We start from the raw sequence: 21,051 nt of genomic DNA, 5'->3' as shown, positions 1-21,051 counted from the left end.
TTATGAGAAGTAATTGCAATTTTTAAAATTCATAGAAAAACAACTTCACATTAGCAATACCTTTACCGCTTTCTTTCTGTCTGCAAAGTATAAATATTCTAGTCCCCAAAAAGCGCAACTCAACAGCAGAAAGGCCAAAGAAGATTTTTTTTTTTTTTAAACTGAGAAGTTCCATAGTTTCTACCCCAGCCAGCCAGACCCCCGCCATGGCTGGTGGCGAGACTCCGGCTTTGCTCCCTGCTCTTCCCTGAGACAGAGGCCAAGGCGGAGCCGATTCTCACCGCACCGACGGTGCCGCACACGAGCCCCGCCGCGTACTCCCTGTGCGTCTCGCTGAACGATGCGCTGTACACATCTTTGCACATCAGCACCCAGAGGTGCATATCATTCCTGAAATAGCTTCCTTGCGTAGCCCAATGGATTTTTTTTCTTTTTAGCCAAACCCCAGCTAATCGACATTTGGGCTACGACAAGAAAGGCACCGGGAAGACCCTTGCCCACACATGCCGGAGGGTTGTGGCTCTCCACCTCTCTGGACAAACCCCGGGCAGGAGGTTGGCTGGGTTCTGCATTTGAACCAGGGTGAGTCTCCCCGCCCAGGACACCCTCCCCACCTCCCGTGCAGATGGGAAGAGCTGAGCCACTGGAAGGAAGCGGAACGCGTTCTGCCGTCCTTGTGCCTCCAGCTGCCTCTGTGGGCCTCCGGCCGCTAAGGCTACAGGCAGCTGCCCGGCGGGCACCGAGGGTGGCCAGGAGAGGGGCGCTGAGGAGTGAGCGGTGTTCTGTAGTCCTGTGAAGTACGGAGTGGGCTGTGGGAGGAAGACCTCGTGGTTTCTCTTTGTATTTCCACCATGGTTCTCCACGCCTGGGTGAGAGGCTCTGACTGGAGCCCTGGGAAAGGATTCCACGGGTTCCCGCAGGGTCCACCTGCCTGGCCTGCCCAGAGCCAGGAGGCTGGGTCCACGCCTCCCCCTGCGCGTTCCAGGCGGGCGGCAGAGCAGACGCCCCAGCAGGAGAGAGCTCTGCGTGCGGCTTGTACCCCCTCAAGGGTTCCACTTGCAGTCAGTGTCTCGGCCCTGTCTCGAATCCCTGCTTCCTCCAGACACTGGCCCGGATTTCTCTTACTGATTACTCTGCTGCTCCACTTGACAAGAAGAGGAATGGCAAAGCCAGGCCATGGCCTGAAGGGGAGAGGACGTGGAAACTCCGCCTCTCTCCTGCCCGTCTCCCTTGGCAGCGGCTGCTATTTTAGTGCGTTGGCTTAGGGGAGCCTGGTGTCAGTCGGTGGTCAGTGGAGTGGCTGCCCTTCACTGGGAGGACCCCTGCTCGCTGACGGTCTTGGGGGTTTTCCCTTTACATTAATGCTGTCCAGCCTTGCCTTGATACATCTGGGTGAGTCAGGACTGAAATTAATGACCATAATCACAGTGCCACAGGGGCACCACCACGGTGCCACCCGATCACCTCCACAGTGCCACTGGATCACCTCCACGGTGCCACAGGATCACCTCCACAGTGCCACCCGATCACCTCCACGGTGCCACCCGATCACCTCCACAGTGCCACCCGATCACCTCCACGGTGCCACCCGATCACCTCCACGGTGCCCCCCGATCTCCTCCACAGTGCCACCCGATCACCTCCATGGTGCCACCCGATCACCACGGTGCCACCCGATCACCTCCATGGTGCCACCCGATCACCTCCACAGTGCCAATGGATCATCTCCACAATGCCACCGGATCACCTCCACGGTGCCACCCCGATCACCTCCACAGTGCACAGGATCACCTCCACAGTGCCACCCCATCACCTCCACGGTGCCACAGGATCACCTCCACAGTGCCACCGGATCACCTCCACAGTGCCACCCCATCACCTCCACAGTGCCACCCGATCACCTCCACGGTGCCACCCGATCACCTCCACGGTGCCCCCCGATCTCCTCCACAGTGCCACCCGATCACCTCCACAGTGCTACAGGATCACCTCCACAGTGCCACAGGATCACCTCCACGGTGCCACCCGATCACCTCCACAGTGCCAACGGATCACCTCCATGGTGCCACAGGATCACCTCCACAGTGCCACCCGATCACCTCCACAGTGCCACCCGATCACCTCCACAGTGCCAACGGATCACCTCCACGGTGCCACCCGATCACCTCCACAGTGTCACAGGATCAACTCCACAGTGCCACCCGATCACCTCCACAGTGCCACCCGATCACCTCCACAGTGTCACAGGATCACCTCCACAGTGCCAACGGATCACCTCCACAGTGCCACAGGATCACCTCCACGGTGCCACCCGATCACCTCCACAGTGCCACCGGATCACCTCCACGGTGCCACCCGATCACCTCCACAGTGCCACAGGATCACCTCCACAGTGCCACCCCATCACCTCCACAGTGCCACCGGATCACCTCCACAGTGCCACCGGATCACCTCCACAGTGCCACCCCATCACCTCCACAGTGCCACCCGATCACCTCCACGGTGCCACAGGATCACCTCCACGGTGCCACCCGATCACCTCCACAGTGCCACCCGATCACCTCCACAGTGCTACAGGATCACCTCCACAGTGCCACAGGATCACCTCCACAATGCCACCAGATCACCTCCACGGTGCCACCCGATCACCTCCACTGTGCCACCTGATCACCTCCACGGTGCCACCCGATCACCTCCACAGTGTCACAGGATCACCTCCACAGTGCCACCCGATCACCTCCACAGTGCCACCCGATCACCTCCACAGTGTCACAGGATCACCTCCACAGTGCCAACGGATCACCTCCACAGTGCCACAGGATCACCTCCACGGTGCCACCCGATCACCTCCACAGTGCCAACGGATCACCTCCATGGTGCCACAGGATCACCTCCACAGTGCCACCCGATCACCTCCACATTCCCAGGCTCTCACAAAGTCCTGGTGAGCTCACGTCCTGCCCTGACCTTGACCCACTCCCTGGTCTGCTCTTCCTACTCCACTGGCCCTGTCCATCTCAGGAAAGAAAAGGAAAAGGAAGGACGGAATACAAAGACATGTTTTTAAAGGACAGTAAGGAGAAAGCCCCATGCGAGCGTGTGCTCCTCCGTCTTCACTTGGCTTGATTACTGGACCACGGGAAGGTCTCCTGTGCTGTAATTTCCATTTCTGTGTAGTGAATGCACGTGGCATCCAGATACGGTGTGAGCGCTCCCCTCCCGTTCCCTTCTCACTTCCCTGTGTACATCCTGTCTTTGTCTCTAGGTGATCATTACCACCTAGGGAAAGTGTGAAGCTGGGTGGTCTTCCCCTTGCCAAGTCTCTGATGGTGTCTCCCTGGGTTTCAATTCTGATTTTCCACCTCCCTGTCTTCTTTCTGCCGGCCTCCCTGCCTCTTCTTGTCCCTCTTCTGTCCTGCCTCTTCCTTTCTCCTTCCTTTCTTCATTTCCCTCCTCTGTCTCTCTCCCTCTGTCTCTCTGTCCCTGTCTCTGTGTCTCTCTCTGCCTCTCTCGCTCCCTTTCTCCCTTTTCCCCCCTCCCCTTTTCTAATTAAGAACGTTCTATACGTGGGTTGTTCATCTTCCAGTGAAGAAGCTCTATTCTGGGCCGCTTCTTCTCTCCGAAGTTCATTGCTGGGTTCCTCATGATGGCTTTAGTTCCCCAGGACCATCTATGAGTTGTCCCCTTCAGTCCCGGCTCAGAGGCTCTGCATTCACGACGTGTAGGCAGTGTTTGTGTCAGCTCTCGTGGGATCTGCTCCAGCAGGCCCGGGGTCGGTGCCGAAGCCTGTGGACCGGCAGCCAGGGGGCTGGCCTCGGAGCTCCCTGGGCTCGGAAGCTCCTCTCCTTAGTGCGCATCTGAGTTACTTTTTCTCCCAGTTCTTCGGGGGAGCCACTAGTCAGCGTGTCTCCTTAGTTTGTGCCCCCTGCAGGTGGACTCAGAGGTCACCCCCTCCCCTGCCTCTCGGGGGTCCGGGCAGAAGGGTGTTTAGAAGACTTTGTTGATGTAGTGTGGTGACACGGTGTTAGAAGGTGGAATGAGGCTCAGAGACACAGGTGAGGTGGAAGCTGGGACAGAGTCCCTCTCCGCGCACCTAGGCTTGGCGTTTGGAGGGATTCACGGCGTCTGAAGGCAACCACGATGACTTAGTTCTAGTTTTATGGCTTCAGACCAAGCGTGTGGTGTGGTGTTTTGAACTTGAGCTGTGGCATCTAGGGAAGTTGGTGGTAAACTCAACTCCAGATGCGGACACTAGATCTGCTGCTCCAAGCCAAGAACGGTGCTCAGAAGCCCCTGCCAGCGTACCGCGACACTGAAAGCCATTTCCGCGGTCTTTCCGTGTCTTTCAATAGATTCCTCCGGTGGCGCAGGTGGACCCCTGTGATCAGCGACGCCTGTCACGTGGGGCAGGCCCAAGGCTATGCGTGTGCGAAGAAGGCCACCGAGGCACCGCCGGGGGCTGACGGGCCGTTTCTCCTCAGTGTCTCAGGAAGTGCGGGGCGGTGAGGGAGGGCGCGGAGCCCGAGGGCATCACGCCGCTCTGTTCCTCTCCGCTCGTGAGATGTCGAAAGAATTTATGTAAACGGGAACAAAATGACATCTTCAAAACCACAAGCAGTGATTTCCTCCTTCAAGCTCTATCCTCACCCCTGACCCAGACATCTGATGAGCGGTTTGGTGATCAATGGAGACAGTTGGCACAAAGCCCCTGGGTGCTGCTGGCAGCAATGGGGTCCGCAAAAAACCCGAGTAGTCAGAGGCTGCCCCTTCGGCCTCCCCGTCCCAAACCCGCGCCTGTGACTGAAAGCGTGGGACAAGTCGCACCTGAGACTGGCCCACTGGGTCAGATGGGCGGAGGGGGACTGGAGCCCGGCCTCGGCCCTTAGGGTAGGGGAGGCTGTGCGGGGTGCACCTGTCTCCCGTAAGGAGTGACACTGGCAGCCACCGCTTCATTTTCGGGCACAGGGCAGGGACACAGAGGGCTGCCTGTTGCTCTCAGCCGCCTGTCAGGCTCCGGGCGCTTCCGTCGTGGGTGAGCTGTGGCTCGTTGCTCCGGGACTTAGGAACTGCAGCCTGCGGGGTTCTGCAGCTGTGCGGCCTCCCACGAGGAAGCGTCGACCCGTCGTGGTGGGGCCCTGGCGGCCACACAGCCCCTCCCGGAGCCCCGTGGACGTCCCGAGGAGGAGGTGCGGTCTCCGAGACAGACAGACAGACACAGACAGACATAGGGTGGGAGTGAGCAGGCCCTCCCTCGGCTTCTGAGACCTTAAGAGTCAGGGTCACCCCCAGAGAAATGAGAGGTTCCGCGGGGCACTGGGAAGGCTAGCGGGTCGGGGTAATCCCCTCCTCGAGTCCAGATTCTGGGAGTGTCGGAGCCCGATGAGGGGAAGGGCGCTCTCCAAGGACGGCGGCGAGTCGGGGCAGTCAGGTGAGAAACACCTGCAGACGCGGCTGGCGACTGCGCGTCGACACACACACAAGTCAGCCCCGTGGTTGTGCGGGACGGGAACGTGGAAAGCTCTAGAACTCTTGCTGTGTAAACCCGGGTGTCCTTGGTCCTGAGAGCATGGTGAGGGCTGCGTGCTCATGACGTCACCCCCTCCCGACGCCACCCCAGCACCCGGGCATTAGCCCCCTGCCTCCCGTGAGGTCTGCCCTGGCGCCCGGTTGAGGCTGCTAGAGGCGTACTCCTCGACTCCTCAACACGCGTTCCCTCCTCCCGGGTTAGTCGCCGGCGGCGCCTGCCAAGCTCTGGGAACCCCAGGCCTTCCTCGCACGCCGCCCGAGGGTGCGGAGGGGCGATGAAGGAAGGGGCGGGGCCTCGCCCAGCGCCCCGGGAGGCTGGAGGACGTCAGCTCCTCTCTCGTGCGGCGTGATGGCCGCTTGGATGCGGGTTGGCTTCTCGTTCCATGTTAGCTTGGCCCACGTCGGTCAGCGCGGGTCCTTGGCCCGTTCCCCCCGAGCCTTGGAGACCACAGGTCTGGCGCTGGCTCAGGACTTGCGGTCACTTCCTCCCACCGCAGGCCAGGGCGCGGGACGGCACGGACGCGGCTCCCAGGTGGAGTGGTGGCCAGGCCGGCGACGCCCTCGCGTGCTCTGCCTCGGCGCGCTTAGCTTTGGGCCGTGCTCCCCTGGGGCTCCCCGCCGCGGCAGAGAGGAGTCCGGGGCCACCAGCCCCCCCAGGTCTCCACGCCGAGCACGCACCGTGCAGCCAGGGCGAAGGGCTCCCCTCGTCCCCCGCAGCGTGCTCTCGATGGGCCTCCCCGCAGGTCCTTGGACGGACGGTGAAGGAAGGTCCAGCCGAGGCCGTGGACACGGGGTCTGCTCAGGCCGGGAGCTCCCGCTCACGCTGCGGTGGCAATGGGTAATTTCTCAACAACCGACTGGTCTGTGGGCTCGGAACGCAGACCCGCAGGTCTCCTGAACGGCCTCTTCTCTGTCGTGGACGTAGCTAAGGACCGTGGCGGGGAGTTTCAGGCCTAAGAACATGGTCTATCTGCTGTCGGTCGCCAATGGTCATATATTGACTGGCTGTCAGAGGCCCGGGCTTCCTGCCAGCCTCAGAGGCATTGCCCTGCCGGTTTCCACACTCGCTTCGGCGTGAAACCAAGCCACATCTGTATTCGCGGACAGTGCTAGTCCGTAAGACAGGGTTGTCTGTCTCTCAGTCACGATAGGAAGTGTCAGCTGAGCTGTGTGGCGGGAAAGGGAAAGCCCGAGAGGCGCTGATGGAATAGGAAAATTCCTCCTGCCTTGTGACGCACACAAATCCCCAGTCCCTCCCAACCCCCTCTTCAGTTCAGAACCCACGGGCGCCAGCACGGGGGAGGGGGGGCAGATCCTTCGGCTTCTACCCTTTCTGATCGTCCATCGAGAACATCTCTCCTCCAACCGGTGTGTGTCCGGGCACCAGCGGGGCGTGCAGGGTTTGACGTTCTCCACAGGCTCGGTCCCCATTTTGCGCCGAGTAACACGGCGTAGGAGCTGCTGTCCCCGCACCCGTGGACGGAAGGGGCAGCGCTCGGCACCGAGCAGGCCCGTCCGCATGGCCCAGATCTGCAGAGCTCTGGGGAGCTGCAGGCTTCCTCCACCAGCAACCGATATTCCCAGGTGCCTCGATTCATATGCTAAGGAGCATGGGATTAGGCTGTAATTGGTGTGAGAGGAAAGCGCTCACAGCTGCTTCAGCCCTGCACGTGGGATGCCGCCTGAATTGTGCTTAAAAATAAGCCCGTGGGGGAGCCCAGAGCAAGTGCCAGGCCCGGGGAAGCCGCTGGGCCGGGCGGTGCTGGGGAGGCCGCGTGGGCAGGGCCTGGGGAGGCTGGCCCCAGAGCAGCAGCCCGCCGGCCTGGGCTGGGCCAAGCTCTGGAATCGATCCGGGGCCCAGGAGCCCCGCACACCCCCCCCCCCCCCCGCACTGGAAACAAAAGCCAGCCTCGCCCTTGTGTGAGGAGGCACAGGGAACCTGGGCGTCGGCCCACGGCGCCCACGGCCGTTCCCGAGAGCCAGTGGAGTGGGACTGCCACGGGGTGTGCGTCCCGTGTGGCTTGGGTGCCAGGCCCGGGGTCCCTGGGGGCGGGGCCCGTTGCCAGGGGGCGGGGCTCCGGAGCCGCTGTGGGTCCTGCCCACCATGAGGAGGATCAGGACGCGGTCAGAGCCCAGAGGCGGCCCCGCGCACCCGGGGCCCAGCGGGGCCACGTCGCGGTCCGCTGCCCTTGGGTTCCTCGGTGGCCGTTCCGCGTGACGGCGGTGGCTGAGTCCGGCCTTTGTGTTTCTGCCTTAGTGAGCAAGCCGGCTCTTTGTCCTTACTGCCGCTGTGATTACAACAGCCGAGCCGGTGCATGCTGGGAGCGGCGTGGAGCTGAAAAGCCCCCCACCCTGGGGGGAGGGGAGGGAGGGCACTGGATACCCCGAGGCTGGAGCGGGACTTGGCAGCCCAGCTGCCCCAGCAGGGTCAGGAGCTGCAGAGATACTGGGGGTGGTGGGGGGGGGGGGGGAAGCGCCAGGCCTTTTGTTCCAGGCTGCCCGGCTTCCCTGCCGGGGGGGGGGCGGCGGGGCGTTGGGAGGTGAGGGGGGCGAGCCCGCCTTTGTGGGGGACCTGGCTTTAGACCGTGCATCAGAGCAGGGAAGGGGTCACCGGGAAGTGGCAACTGCATTCCATAAAGCACAGGACCCAGGGATTCTTTGTCATCCCGGTCACCACGCCCCACCCTGCGCGCCCGGGGTCCCCAGTCCCGTGTGGTGGCAGACCTCCGCAGCCTGCGCCCGGGTCCCCAGTCCCGTGCGGTGGCAGACCTCCGCAGCCTGCACCCCGGGGTCCCCAGTCCCGTGCGGTGGCAGACCTCCACAGCCTGCGCCCGGGTCCCCAGTCCCGTGCAGACCTCCGCAGCCTGCGCCCGGGTCCCCAGTCCCGTGCGGACCTCCGCAGCCTGCGCCCGGGGTCCCCAGTCCCGTGCAGACCTCCGCAGCCTGCGCCCGGGTCCCCAGTCCCGTGCGGTAGCAGACCTCCGCAGCCTGCACCCCGGGGTCCCCAGTCCCGTGCAGACCTCCGCAGCCTGCGCCCGGGTCCCCAGTCCCGTGCGGTAGCAGACCTCCGCAGCCTGCACCCCGGGGTCCCCAGTCCCGTGCAGACCTCCGCAGCCTGCGCCCCGGGGTCCCCAGTCCCGTGCGGTAGCAGACCTCCGCAGCCTGCGCCCGGGGTCCCCAGTCCCGTGCGGACCTCCGCAGCCTGCGCCCGGGTCCCCAGTCCCGTGCGGACCTCCGCAGCCTGCGCCCGGGGTCCCCAGTCCTGTGCAGACCTCCACAGCCTGCGCCCGGGTCCCCAGTCCCGTGCGGTAGCAGACCTCCGCAGCCTGCGCCCGGGTCCCCAGTCCCGTGCGGTAGCAGACCTCCGCAGCCTGCGCCCGGGTCCCCAGTCCCATGCGGTAGCAGACCTCCGCAGCCTGGGCCCGGGTCCCCAGTCCCGTGCAGACCTCCGCAGCCTGCGCCCGGGGTCCCCAGCCCCGTGTGGTTGCAGACCTCCGCAGCCTGCGCCCCGGGGTCCCCAGTCCCATGCGGTGGCAGACCTCCACAGCCTGCGCCCGGGTCCCCAGTCCCGTGCAGACCTCCGCAGCCTGCGCCCCGGGTCCCCAGTCCCGTGCAGACCTCCGCAGCCTGCGCCCGGGTCCCCAGTCCCGTGCGGACCTCCGCAGCCTGCGCCCGGGGTCCCCAGTCCCGTGCAGACCTCCACAGCCTGCGCCCGGGTCCCCAGTCCCGTGCAGACCTCCGCAGCCTGCGCCCGGGTCCCCAGTCCCGTGCGGACCTCCACAGCCTGCGCCCGGGTCCCCAGTCCCGTGCGGACCTCCGCAGCCTGCGCCCGGGTCCCCAGTCCCGTGCGGACCTCCGCAGCCTGCGCCCGGGGTCCCCAGTCCCGTGCAGACCTCCGCAGCCTGCGCCCGGGTCCCCAGTCCCGTGCAGACCTCCGCAGCCTGCGCCCGGGTCCCCAGTCCCGTGCGGACCTCCGCAGCCTGCGCCCCGGGTCCCCAGTCCCGTGTGGTAGCAGACCTCCGCAGCCTGCGCCCCGGGTCCCCAGTCCCGTGCAGACCTCCGCAGCCTGCGCCCGGGGTCCCCAGTCCCGTGCGGACCTCCGCAGCCTGCGGGCCGGAGCTGCTCTCGGTTTCCAGCTGAGAAGCGGCCGTGTCGGGCCACGGTGGCCCACAGGCTGTGTGTGGCTGGCACTGACAGAGCCGTGACAAACGTCCCCACAAGCTGTGGCTGCATGAGCAGGCGGGCGCCCGCGGGCCACCCGGGTCCCTCCGGCGCCTCCGTGGCGAGGGCTCACGGGGTGAGACCAGGCAGAGGCCCGCAGACACGTCACCTGGGCGGGGAGAGGGAGGGAGGGGCGGGCGGCGGCGTGGGCCACACCAGCCTCAGGACCAGGCTCAGCCCCGACGGCTCCCAGGCCGCAGGGGTGCGGGCTTTGCAACCCAGTTCCCGTCTCGTGGAGTCTCTGCAGGGCACCGGAGCCCCAGTGTCTACCGGAGACCACGGCGCAGCCGAGCGTGAGAACCTTGCTCTGGGGAACTGGGCGCCGCGTCTCCCGCTCTTCCACGCAGAGCCGCGTCTCCCGCTCTTCCACGCAGAGCACGCCCTTAGCTCCCGCTCTTCCACGCAGAGCCGCGTCTCCCGCTCTTCCACGCAGAGCACGCCCTTAGCTCCCGCTCTTCCACGCAGAGCCGCGTCTCCCGCTCTTCCACGCAGAGCCGTGTCTCCTGCTCTTCCACGCAGAGCACGCCCTTAGCTCCCGCCTTTCGGGACAGCACAGCCGCTCGCCCTGCTGTCTGGGAGACGCACCCCTTCCCACAAGTGCTGAAGCAGGACGAGGAGCAGCGAGGAGCCCGGCCGGCGTGACCCTCGCGTGGAGAGGAAGAACGCGTGTGTTCACACTCGGGTGCGGCCGGGATGACAGTCCAGGTTCACGCGGCGGGACGGCCTGGGCCGCGCTGTGCTGTCAGCGAATGCAGCGGGGGGGACACAGTGAGCCCCAGGCAAGCAGGTGCAGAGGTGACCCAGTGCCGCGGGACCGTCTGACAATCGCACTGGGAGGAGCAGTGTGCGCGGGTGTGTGAACACGCTCACACTCGTCTCGTCCCCTCCTGCCCGTGGTGTGACGGTGTCACCGAGGCCCGGGGCCGCCCCGTCGCCAGCTGAAGATGGCCCCGCGGCCCGGGGCTCGCACACCAGGCCTCCCCCGCGGGGCTCGCACACCAGGCCTCCCCCGCGGGGCTCGCGTTGCCTCACAAAGAAGAGCAGGCAAGGCCTGTCTGCGCCCGCCGAGGGCACCCCCGGGGCTGTGTCCCCCACCATGTCCCCCGCCCGCTGAGGGAGCCCCCCCACCCCGCCATGTCCCCCGCCCACCGAGGGAGCCCCCCCACCCCGCCATGTCCCCCGCCCGCCGAGGGAGCCCCCCCACCCCGCCATGTCCCCCGCCTGCCGAGGGAGCCCCCCCACCCCGCCATGTCCCCCGCCTGCCGAGGGAGCCCCCCCACCCCGCCATGTCCCCCGCCCGCCGAGGGAGCCCCCCCACCCCGCCATGTCCCCCGCCCGCCGAGGGAGCCCCCCCACCCCGCCATGTCCCCCGCCTGCCGAGGGAGCCCCCCCACCCCGCCATGTCCCCGCCCGCCGAGGGAGCCCCCCCCACCCCGCCATGTCCCCCGCTCCCTCCCCCACCCCGCCATGTCCCCGCCCGCCGAGGGAGCCCCCCCCGCCATGTCCCCCGCCCGCTGAGGGAGCCCCCCCCCGCCATGTCCCAGCCGAGCAGGGGGGGAGGGAGCGTGAGGCCAGGCGGCGGCCCTGCGTCCCATCCCGGACGCCCTGCGGGGCTGCGCGGCGTGGTCGCGTCCAGTGAGTTCATCACCCCGCCGCCCGCCCGCAGGCACGCCCCGCCTCTCCTGCTCCGGGCCTTCTCCCCCCCGAGTGCCCCTTGGGGAGACCGTGGCTCCGCCAGCCGCACCCTGTGCTCCTCTGGAGGTGCTCTACCACAGGGGCCCCGGCATGGGGCTGGGGGGGCCCGAAGACTCTGAGGGGAGCAGGAACCCCAGTCCTGTGTGGGAGCTGGGACTGGTGATGGGGGGGGGCGGGGAGAACCTGTCTGTCCGCCCTCCCTCGGCCTGTCTGCCTGCCCTCCCTCTGTCTGTCTGCCCTCCCTCTGTCTGTCCGCCCTCCCTTGGCCTGTCTGCCCTCCCTGTCTGTCTGCCCTCCCTCAGCCTGTCCGCCCTCCCTGTCTGTCTGCCCTCCCTCAGCCTGTCCGCCCTCCCTGTCTGTCTGCCCTCCCTCTGTCTGTCCGCCCTCCCTCTGTCTGTCCGCCCTCCCTCTGTCTGTCCGCCCTCCCTTGGCCTGTCTGCCCTCCCTGTCTGTCTGCCCTCCCTCTGTCTGTCCGCCCTCCCTCTGTCTGCCCTCCCTGTCTGTCCGCCCTCCCCCTGCCTGTCCGCCCACGCTTTGCTGTCTGCCCTCCCTCACCTCCACTTCCAGGTCCTCGCGCTCTCACATTACCTCAGACTCCTTGTCTCGAAAGTGTGCCACTCTTGGAAAACCAGCCCCAGGAGCGCCCCGCAGGGCCAGCTCTGCGCCCCGTAGGACCGGCTCTGAGCCCCCGCGGGACCGGCTCTGCGCCCCTCTGCCCCGCGGGACCGGCTCTGCGCCCCTCTGCCCCGCGGGACCGGCTCTGCGCCCCTCTGCCCCGCGGGACCGGCTCTGCGCCCCTCTGCCCCGCAGGACCAGCTCTGAGCCCCCGCGGGACCGGCTCTGCGCCCCTCTGCCCCGCGGGACCGGCTCTGCGCCCCTCTGCACCCGCGGGACCGGCTCTGCGCCCCCGTGGGACTGGTTTGCGCCCCTCTGCCCTGCGGGGGGGGAGGCATGCCCACTCTGTCTGCACCAGCCCCTCCTGCAGCCCCACTGGGTTTGGATCAACTTCTTGGGTGGGGAGACTATGAGCCCCCCTGCCCCCCCAGGTCAGCACCCTCTTCTTTGTCAAACTTCTGTTCACCAAAACACCAACCCACCATCGCCGACAGCAACCTCACAGACAGAACGAGCCGACGGCCCCGGGTGGAAGGGTTCGAGGACGCCTGCCCTCCTCGCTCCTCCCCAGAGCCGGGAGCGGGAGGCGGGAGGAGCGGCCTGGGCGTGACAAATAGAAATGCAATATTCTGGGAAACGCAGGAAGGGCCAAGGGCCCGTGAGAGAGGCAAGCGCGTGGCCGTCAGAGCCGCGTCTGCCAGTGGCCGCGCCCCGCCGCCTTCTGGTGATTGATTGGCTCTGCGGCGACGGAACGGGCTCGACCTGAAAACGCAGAGAAAGGCAGGCGCTGACCGCGCGGCCGGGCCGGGAACCAGGGCGGAGGGGCGCTGTCCTCCGCGGGACACGGGTGTGAGACGCGGGGGACACGGCTCAGCGGGGGCCGGGCTGGCTCCCCACGTGCCTGCGGGTAGACCAGCAGGGGCCCCGAATGGGGGTCTCCTCCGTTCAGGGGGCCCCCAGGCTGCCACCGCTTCCCCAAGAGACGCGGGAGGAGCGGAGACGTTGCCGCAGAGCCCCGTCTGCCTGTGTTTATGCCGCGCCACAGGGATTTGGACACAGGGCGGATCTGGGTGAATGCAGGGTCTAGATCTGGGTGAATGCATCTGTTTCCAGAACACAGCTCTGCTTTTTCTCTGTGGAGCTGGGGTTCGAACTCGGACCCTCTTGACCCGTTGCTAGGCCGGCAGGACTCTGAGCCTGTGGGAAGCTCCCCGGCAGACAGACGCTCTTCCATCTCACAGATCAGATCTTTATGCAGACACACCAGAGCCTTCCTCTTCCTCGTTGAAGTTTGTGGTACCTCACCATCACCTCCATCATCCTTCCCGCACCTTCACTGTGCCCAGGCCTTCCAGCCAGTGTCACCAGAACACTGTGGGGGGTGGAGACCCCAGGGCCCTGACAAGAGGTGCCTGGCAGGCATGCGGAAGCCAAACCACGGGAGAAGCTCACCCTACTACACCTGCCACAGGGGCCGGCTTGTGCAGATGGATCCGGGCTGGCGCAGGGTCAGGTCTGCGGGGCTGGCATCTGTGGGTGTCAGGTCTGTGGGGCTGGCATCTGTGGGTGTATAGGGCCAGGTCTGCGGGGCTGGCATCTGTGGGTGTATAGGGCCAGGTCTGCAGGGCTGGCATCTGTGGGTGTATAGGGTCAGGTCTGCGGGGCTGGCATCTGGGGGTGTATAGGGCCAGGTCTGCGGGGCTGGCATCTGTGGGTGGAATCAGGCTGGAGTAGGGTCAGGCTGGTGGAGCCTCAACTCAGAGGGCACAGCCTAAGCTGGAGTTCTTGAAAGCACAGTGTTTGGCAACGATGCCTGAAGAACAGCTTCCCAGCCCAGCCTTTGACCCCCTGCACCGCCAGCTTGGACCCGGGTCGGTGGGGCGTCGGTGTGCACCAACCTTCCGGGTCGGTGGGGCGTCGGTGTGCACCAACCTTCCCGCAGCCCCCGCTAGGCACCCAGGCGTGTGCGGCTGCGGGGTCCGGGGAGCTCAGAGGGCGTGTAGACTGCGGAGCTCGCTCGAGACGGTGCAGCTGCAGGCGCTGAGGGGCAAGGGGAGGATGGAGAGGGTGGAGAGGCCGCCCCCAGCCCCGGGCTCCGCAGCGGCGGGGGGAGGGGACCCTTCCTCAGGAGGGCTCCCCGGGGCCCAGGACATCTCCGTCACCTGTGCTGAGCTCAGCCAGAGGCCATCTCCTCTGGGTGGACGGTGTTCTGCCTTCTGACACCCCCCGTCCTTGGGGTGAGCAGCCCCAACCTGAGGCTGCCCTGGGGGCCCCAGCCACCCACCCCCTCCCCCTGGGACTCCAGTCACCCACGGGTGTACTTGGGCTAGGTAGAAAACACAGCAGCAAGATGGCGCTCTTCTCCCCCCCCGCCCCCCGTGTCGGCCTTGAGCTCTGGAATGGAATGGGGGTCTTCTAGACACAGACACAAGTTGTTTGGCGTTCTTCGGGTAGATACGGTGAAAGAGAAGGTTAGACGGTGTGATTTTTGGCGAAAGCCCAGAGACGAGACTGGCGCTGGGGCGGCCCTGCGAGCAGGTTGCAGAGGACTGCACTCCGTTCCGCCCATTCTGCCCCACCCAGCCTGCCCCCACCCTCCCGAGGACGTTCTGAGCCGAGGCCGGCCTCGGGCGTGGCGGGCGTCGGGGCCGCGCGCTGGGCCTGGTCCTCGCCGGCCTCTCCCCACAGGGCCGCGGACCCCTGCCTGTGTTGTCATCCCGGGTCCCTAGCGCCCCAGGCAGGCCAAGGAAGTGAACCCGGCCTGTCTCAGACGCTGGAAGCTTCCCAAGGCCAGACAATGGCCCCTTCATGGAGGAGCCCCGAGACCGGGCTCCAGTTACCCAGCGCCCTGATCCTGGGAGGTTATTTTTAGACCAGGAAGAGAATGTCGGGGGGCGGAGGCGCGTGGAGGCGCGGCGGCGCTGGCCAGCCGTCCACAGCTGACGCGCAGGGAGGAAGACACAGGGCTGCAAGGGCTGCTCACGCCCGGGTCTCTGACGGACAGGTGAAGCACAGCTTGCCAGCGCGCACACGCACACGCACACACACATGCATACACACACATTCACACACACGCACACGCATACATACATGCATACACACATGCACACACACGCACACGCACGTGCACACACACGCGTACACACATGCGCACACACATGCACACGCATACATACACGCATACACACACATGCACGTGCACACACGCAAATGCACACACGTATACACGCGCGCGTGCACATGCATACACACATACACACATGTGCGCACACAAACACACATGCACGCACACGCACGCACGCATACGCACATGCACACACACGCATACACATGTGCACACACACGCATACACACGAACACACATGCACGCACACACATGCGCACACATGTATTTACACATGCGTACACACGCACATGCACACACATGCACATGCACACACGCACGTACACACATACACGTGTGCACGCACACGAACACACATACACACACGCACGCACACACGCATACACATGCGTATACACACACATTCACATGCACACGCACGCACGCATGCACACACAGGCACAGTGTGCTCAGGACGGGCTCTGCACTGACAAGGAACCCCACAGGGCAGCTTGGTGGCCCAACGGCCACCCCCACGCCAGGCCGGCTCATCCTCCCGGGAGATGGGTCCCCAGGCCTGGTGTGGGCCCCTGCGTGGGGCCTCGGCGCGCCCGCGGGGGGCTCCATCCGTGCGCGTGTCGCGTGGTTGCCCGCCGCCCTGGCTCCACTCCGCGTGCCAGCGCCGTGCGCCGTCTCTGTAGTTCTTGTCCGGCCGTGGGGGCCGGAACCGAGCGCAGCCCCGCACTGGCTCAGCAAGGAGTTCCCCATGGGCCCCCAAGGGCAGGCGGGGCGGGGGGCCCTGCGGGGGGCCTGGCTCAGGCGCCGTCCTTGTTGATTTCTGGATGCCCTGTAAGAAAAGGGCCTGAACCTGCCCCCGGGCCGTGGGTGCGGCGTGCACCGCCCCCGCCTCCGGGTCGAGGGGGTCAGGAGCTCGCGGGCAAGCGTCCAGTCCCGGCCTCGCCCCGAGCCTTCCAAAACTGCCGGATGGATTTGGAAAGTCCACGACGTTCCCGGCTCCCGGTCCAGAACAACTCTTAACACTGGCTAAAAGGGATTCCGGACATTCGCACAAGGGTGAGCCCCTCGGGAGCCCCGGCCCCTTAGGGGGTACCCCCCTCAGAACCAACTTCCGCCATTTGCTTTCGGCCTTCTGGGCTAACAAGAATTCCACAGCACCTACAGGAGAGGAGGAGGACGGCACCATTTCCTCTTCCACACCCCACCCCGTCTGGCCCGCCTCCTGCCGAGCACTGGGCCCACGGGAAGCTATTTCGAGCCTCCGACTTCCGCCTCAGACACCTTGTCCCCCTCCCCCACCTCGCAGCCAAGCAGAGCCGGGAAGCCGCGGGGGCCACGGCTGCCTCTCCGCGCCGCCGGAAGGCACTGTCAGATGTAGTCCCTCTGGAACATACAGGTGTTTGCAGGCTGGCTTTCTGTTCCTGGTAGAGGTGGCTAAGTCGGCAAGAACTACTTAATGTATTTGTAGATCCTTATGTAATGATACAGTAGAGAATGCTATGTAACAAACAGTCACAAACGTGCTACGTAGCAGTGTACCTACACAGCCCGATTGCTGTGCCCCAGTGCAGGTGTGCAAGGGAGGATCTTCACAGAACCTGCACTTTCTGAGGTTCCTGGGTTCGGAGTTTGCTCCAGCCGGGCGGGGGGGGGGGGGCTGCTTGTGGAGCTAGTTCCACTGCTTCAGTGCTGGTGAACTTTCCCTAAGTCTCAGACAGGCCCCATGTCTCAATCTCCTGTGGACAGATTGCAGAAGAGCAAGGGCGGGCACCTCTCAGGGTTTGTGAGCAGCATGACTTGGTGCACCTGCTTCACCGCACGGAAGCGCCTCATTGCAAGAGCCATCGTAACACCCAGAAAGACAGCAGCCTGGAGAATCTGCAGTTCAGAAGCAGCTTGGTCTAGCCCCCTGACAGCAGCTCTCTTTTCCTTCCTTAGGTGCTCTTATGTGTCACGTGTTTGTTTGCTCCCAATCTGCGGCCTCATTTAGTCCTTTTGCTGGGGAGCAGATAAGGAAGGCACCAGAGAGAGTCCAGAGAGCACACAGTCAGTCACAGCTACCGCAGACACCTGACGAGGGCCCACGTCTGCGAGTTCCAGCACCTCCATTCTATACTCAGGAGGTCTCCATTCATCAAAGCACACTGGCTTAAAGGCACCAAAATTCAAAGTAAACATTACCTTGAAAAATGAAAGCAGCAGGAATGCAAACACATTTATTTTCTTCCACGGCTAGCACCGCGATTCTAAAGGAGAAACGTTGGTGAGGCTTTCGGAATTCGATGCGGCGCATGGCTTGTAGGGTCACAAGGGGGAAGTGTTTGTGGGTGTGAGGATCCATTTCCCCAAGGTCTGGCAGATCTCAGCCCCTGCGTGGCTCCCGCCTCGCCCCCCCCCCCCCCCCGCCGGCCTCCTGGGGCTCTCCCCCACGGCTGTAGCCTGGAGTCCATCCAGGTTTGTAACGTTACCCAACAGCCTGCCCTGGGGCTGGCTGTTCAACTCCGTGAGCCATCGGCCACCCACCTGCGGCGGGCGCGTGGTGAAGCTGGAGACGCAGAGCCCCGGGCGCCCCGCCGCCCTTCCCGGTGGACGCCGAGTCAGGCCATGGGACCCGCGTGGCCGCTGGGGAGGGAGGTGCCACTGTGCCTGTTCTGCCGCCGACCTGGGGAGAGACCAGCCGGGATCCCGGGAGGACGAGGGCCCGGGCGGCTGAGCCAGACACCCGGCGCTGCACTCGCGGAGGGCACGCACAAGGGCACACCCCTCGTGTCAGCCCCTTCCACAGACCCCACGGCCCTGTTCCAGGCGTGGGCATTCCACAGCAGGGACAAGTGGGCACTCCTCTGTCCTCCGCCTGAGCCGTGTGTGTGTGTGTGTGTGTGTGTGTGTGTGTGTATGTGCGCGCGCGCTTGGGCTTGTGCAGGAAGGTAGACCAGAGCTCACTGCTCTTCCAGAGGCCTCAGCAAACACAGATACTTTTGACCAGGTGCTGCACCCTCCTTCGAGCAGAGCTCAGAAACTCTGAGTCACAGGGTTTGCCACAGGACCTTGGCAAAGCCCGAGCCCTCCGCCCCTCTGTGCCCTTTCCCACCTGCTGCAGCCACAGGCCGGGTCCAGAGTTCACCGCAGAGGCGGTGGCCGAGAGCCAGGCTGTGTTCCCACCAGCCCGGCGATCCTGAGAGGCGTGGCCGCCCACACGCCAAAGTCCAGTTAACCAGCGCCCCGGCCTGGCTGAGACAAACCTGGTTACCAGAGACCCCACCGCCACGAGGCCACAGGGAGCCACGCTGTCCACAGAGACCCCACCGCCACGAGGCCACAGGGAGCCACGCCGTCCACAGAGACCCCACCGCCACGAGGCCACAGGGAGCCACGCCGTCCACAGAGACCCCACCGCCACGAGGCCACAGGGAGCCACGCCGTCCACAGAGACCCCACCGCCACGAGGCCACAGGGAGCCACGCCGTCCACAGAGACCCCACCGCCACGAGGCCACAGGGAGCCACGCTGTCCACAGAGACCCCACCGCCACGAGGCCACAGGGAGCCACGCCGTCCACAGAGACCCCACAGCCACGAGGCCACAGGGAGCCACGCTGTCCACAGAGACCCCACAGCCACGAGGCCACAGGGAGCCACGCTGTCCACAGAGACAGCCACGAGGCCACAGGGAGCCACGCCGTCCACAGAGACCCCACAGCCACGAGGCCACAGGGAGCCACGCTGTCCACAGAGACCCCACCGCCACGAGGCCACAGGGAGCCACACCGTCCACAGAGAGATAAAAGCAGGAGGCACCCTGTCCCTTCAAGCTGACGCACGCTGGCCTGGCGTGACCACATCCCCATTGGTCAACACGGCCCTAGTTCTCACGGGTCATGTGACCCCATCCCGAGACACCACGTCACAGTTGCACTCCTTGTGACACAGCCTCGCTGGCCTCTGACCTCTGCCCCATGAAAGATGTGGCCTTCAAATCGACAGTCCCTCCTGGAGCCCTGGGTGAGAGGCGTGGGCAGGAGCCTGGCGTTGAGGTCAAGGGTCACTGTGTGCACACATTCCCACGAGCTATTCCACGAGCACCACGCCCCACGGTGCTCAGGCCCGCCCTGAAGTCTTTACCAGAAGAGACGCTTCTTGACGTCGCGCTCTCTCGGCGGCGGTGGTGCTCAGCTGGTGCTCTTGACGTCGCGCTCTCTCGGTGGTGGTGGTGCTCAGCTGGTGCTCTTGACGTCTCCGTCTCTCGGTGGTGGTGGTGCTCAGCTGGTGCTCTTGCCGTCGCGATCTCTCGGTGGCGGTGGTGCTCAGCTGGTGCTCTTGCCGTCGCGCTCTCTCGGTGGCGGTGGTGCTCAGCTGGTGCTCTTGACGTCGCGGTCTCTCGTTGGCGGTGGTGCTCAGCTGGTGCTCTTGACGTCGCGGTCTCTCGGTGGTGGTGGTGCTCAGCTGGTGCTCTTGCCGTCGTGGTCTCTCGGCGGCGGTGGTGCTCAGCTGGTGCTCTTGACGTCGCGCTCTCTTGGTGGCGGTGGTGCTCAGCTGGTGCTCTTGACGTCGCGCTCTCTTGGTGGCGGTGGTGCTCAGCTGGTGCTCTTGACGTCGTGGTCTCTCGGTGGTGGTGGTGCTCAGCTGGTGCTCTTGACGTCGCCGTCTCTCGGTGGTGGTGGTGCTCAGCTGGTGCTCTTGCCGTCGCGGTCTCTCGGTGGTGGTGGTGCTCAGCTGGTGCTCTTGACGTCACGCTCTCTCGGTGGTGGTGGTGCTCAGCTGGTGCTCTTGCCGTCGCGGTCTCTCGGTGGTGGTGGTGCTCAGCTGGTGCTCTTGACGTCACGCTCTCTCGGTGGTGGTGGTGCTCAGCTGGTGCTCTTGACGTCACGCTCTCTCGGTGGTGGTGGTGCTCAGCTGGTGCTCTTGCCGTCGCGGTCTCTCGGTGGTGGTGGTGCTCAGCTGGTGCTCTTGACGTCACGGTCTCTCGGTGGTGGTGGTGCTCAGCTGGTGCTCTTGCTCCTTTGGCCCTCTGTCTGTCAGACACGGCTTCGGCGTCTGAGCTCTCGTGCCTGGCCTCTCGTCTGTGAGACGCTGGGACGGGTTGCCGCTCAGAGCCTGCGGAGGTGAGGAGACCCTGGCCAGCTCCACCCTTGGCGGATGAGCAAGTCGAGGGACGTGTGCACAGAAGCACCGAATCGACGCGCGTGAGCACAGGCCCCCCGCTCACCGAGTTTCTGTTGGTCTGCGCACACTCTGTCCCCTAACTGAATGCACCAACACTTAGCCTCACTGCTCGTTTTCCACCAAAGGTGCACCAGGGAGGGTTCTAAAGGAGGGAATGCAAAACAAACAGAAGATTTTTAACTCCCGGGGAACTTGGCAGATGTGACAAGGATTCCCTCCCTTCTCAATCCTTGACCCTAAGTGCTACTGCAGGCCGGCTGCACAGGGCGCTTCGCTGCATTTATGGCTACATTCACAGCAGGTTTTGACCCCTATCCTCCCTCCCCTCTTTTTGTTTCTTGTGCAGTACCGGGGCTTGAACTCAGAGCTTCGTGTTCTTGCTTGGCTTTTTAATGTTTTTTCTTAAGGCTGGCACTCTGCCACGTGGGCCACATCTCTACTTCTAGTTTCTGTTGGTTCACTAGAAATGCACCCTGTGGGGCCTTTCCACCTGGTCTAGCTTCGAACCGTGACCCTCGGATCTCAGCCCCAGACATGCGCCACCAGGGCTCGACTTATTTCCATCATGTAACTGACAAAAAGGCCAAGATGAGGAAGGTGGAAGTGTCCAAATCTGCAAAATGCTGTGCAGGCCTGAGGCCCAGCTCAGCGTGGGGACGGCCGCCCCACTGCCCCTCCTCCAATGCTGGCTCACACCTGCAGCACACACAG

This window comes from Perognathus longimembris, chromosome 9 (assembly GCF_023159225.1).
Source record: "Perognathus longimembris pacificus isolate PPM17 chromosome 9, ASM2315922v1, whole genome shotgun sequence".
NCBI lineage: Eukaryota > Metazoa > Chordata > Mammalia > Rodentia > Heteromyidae > Perognathus > Perognathus longimembris.
This window is presented reverse-complemented; position numbering follows the sequence as displayed.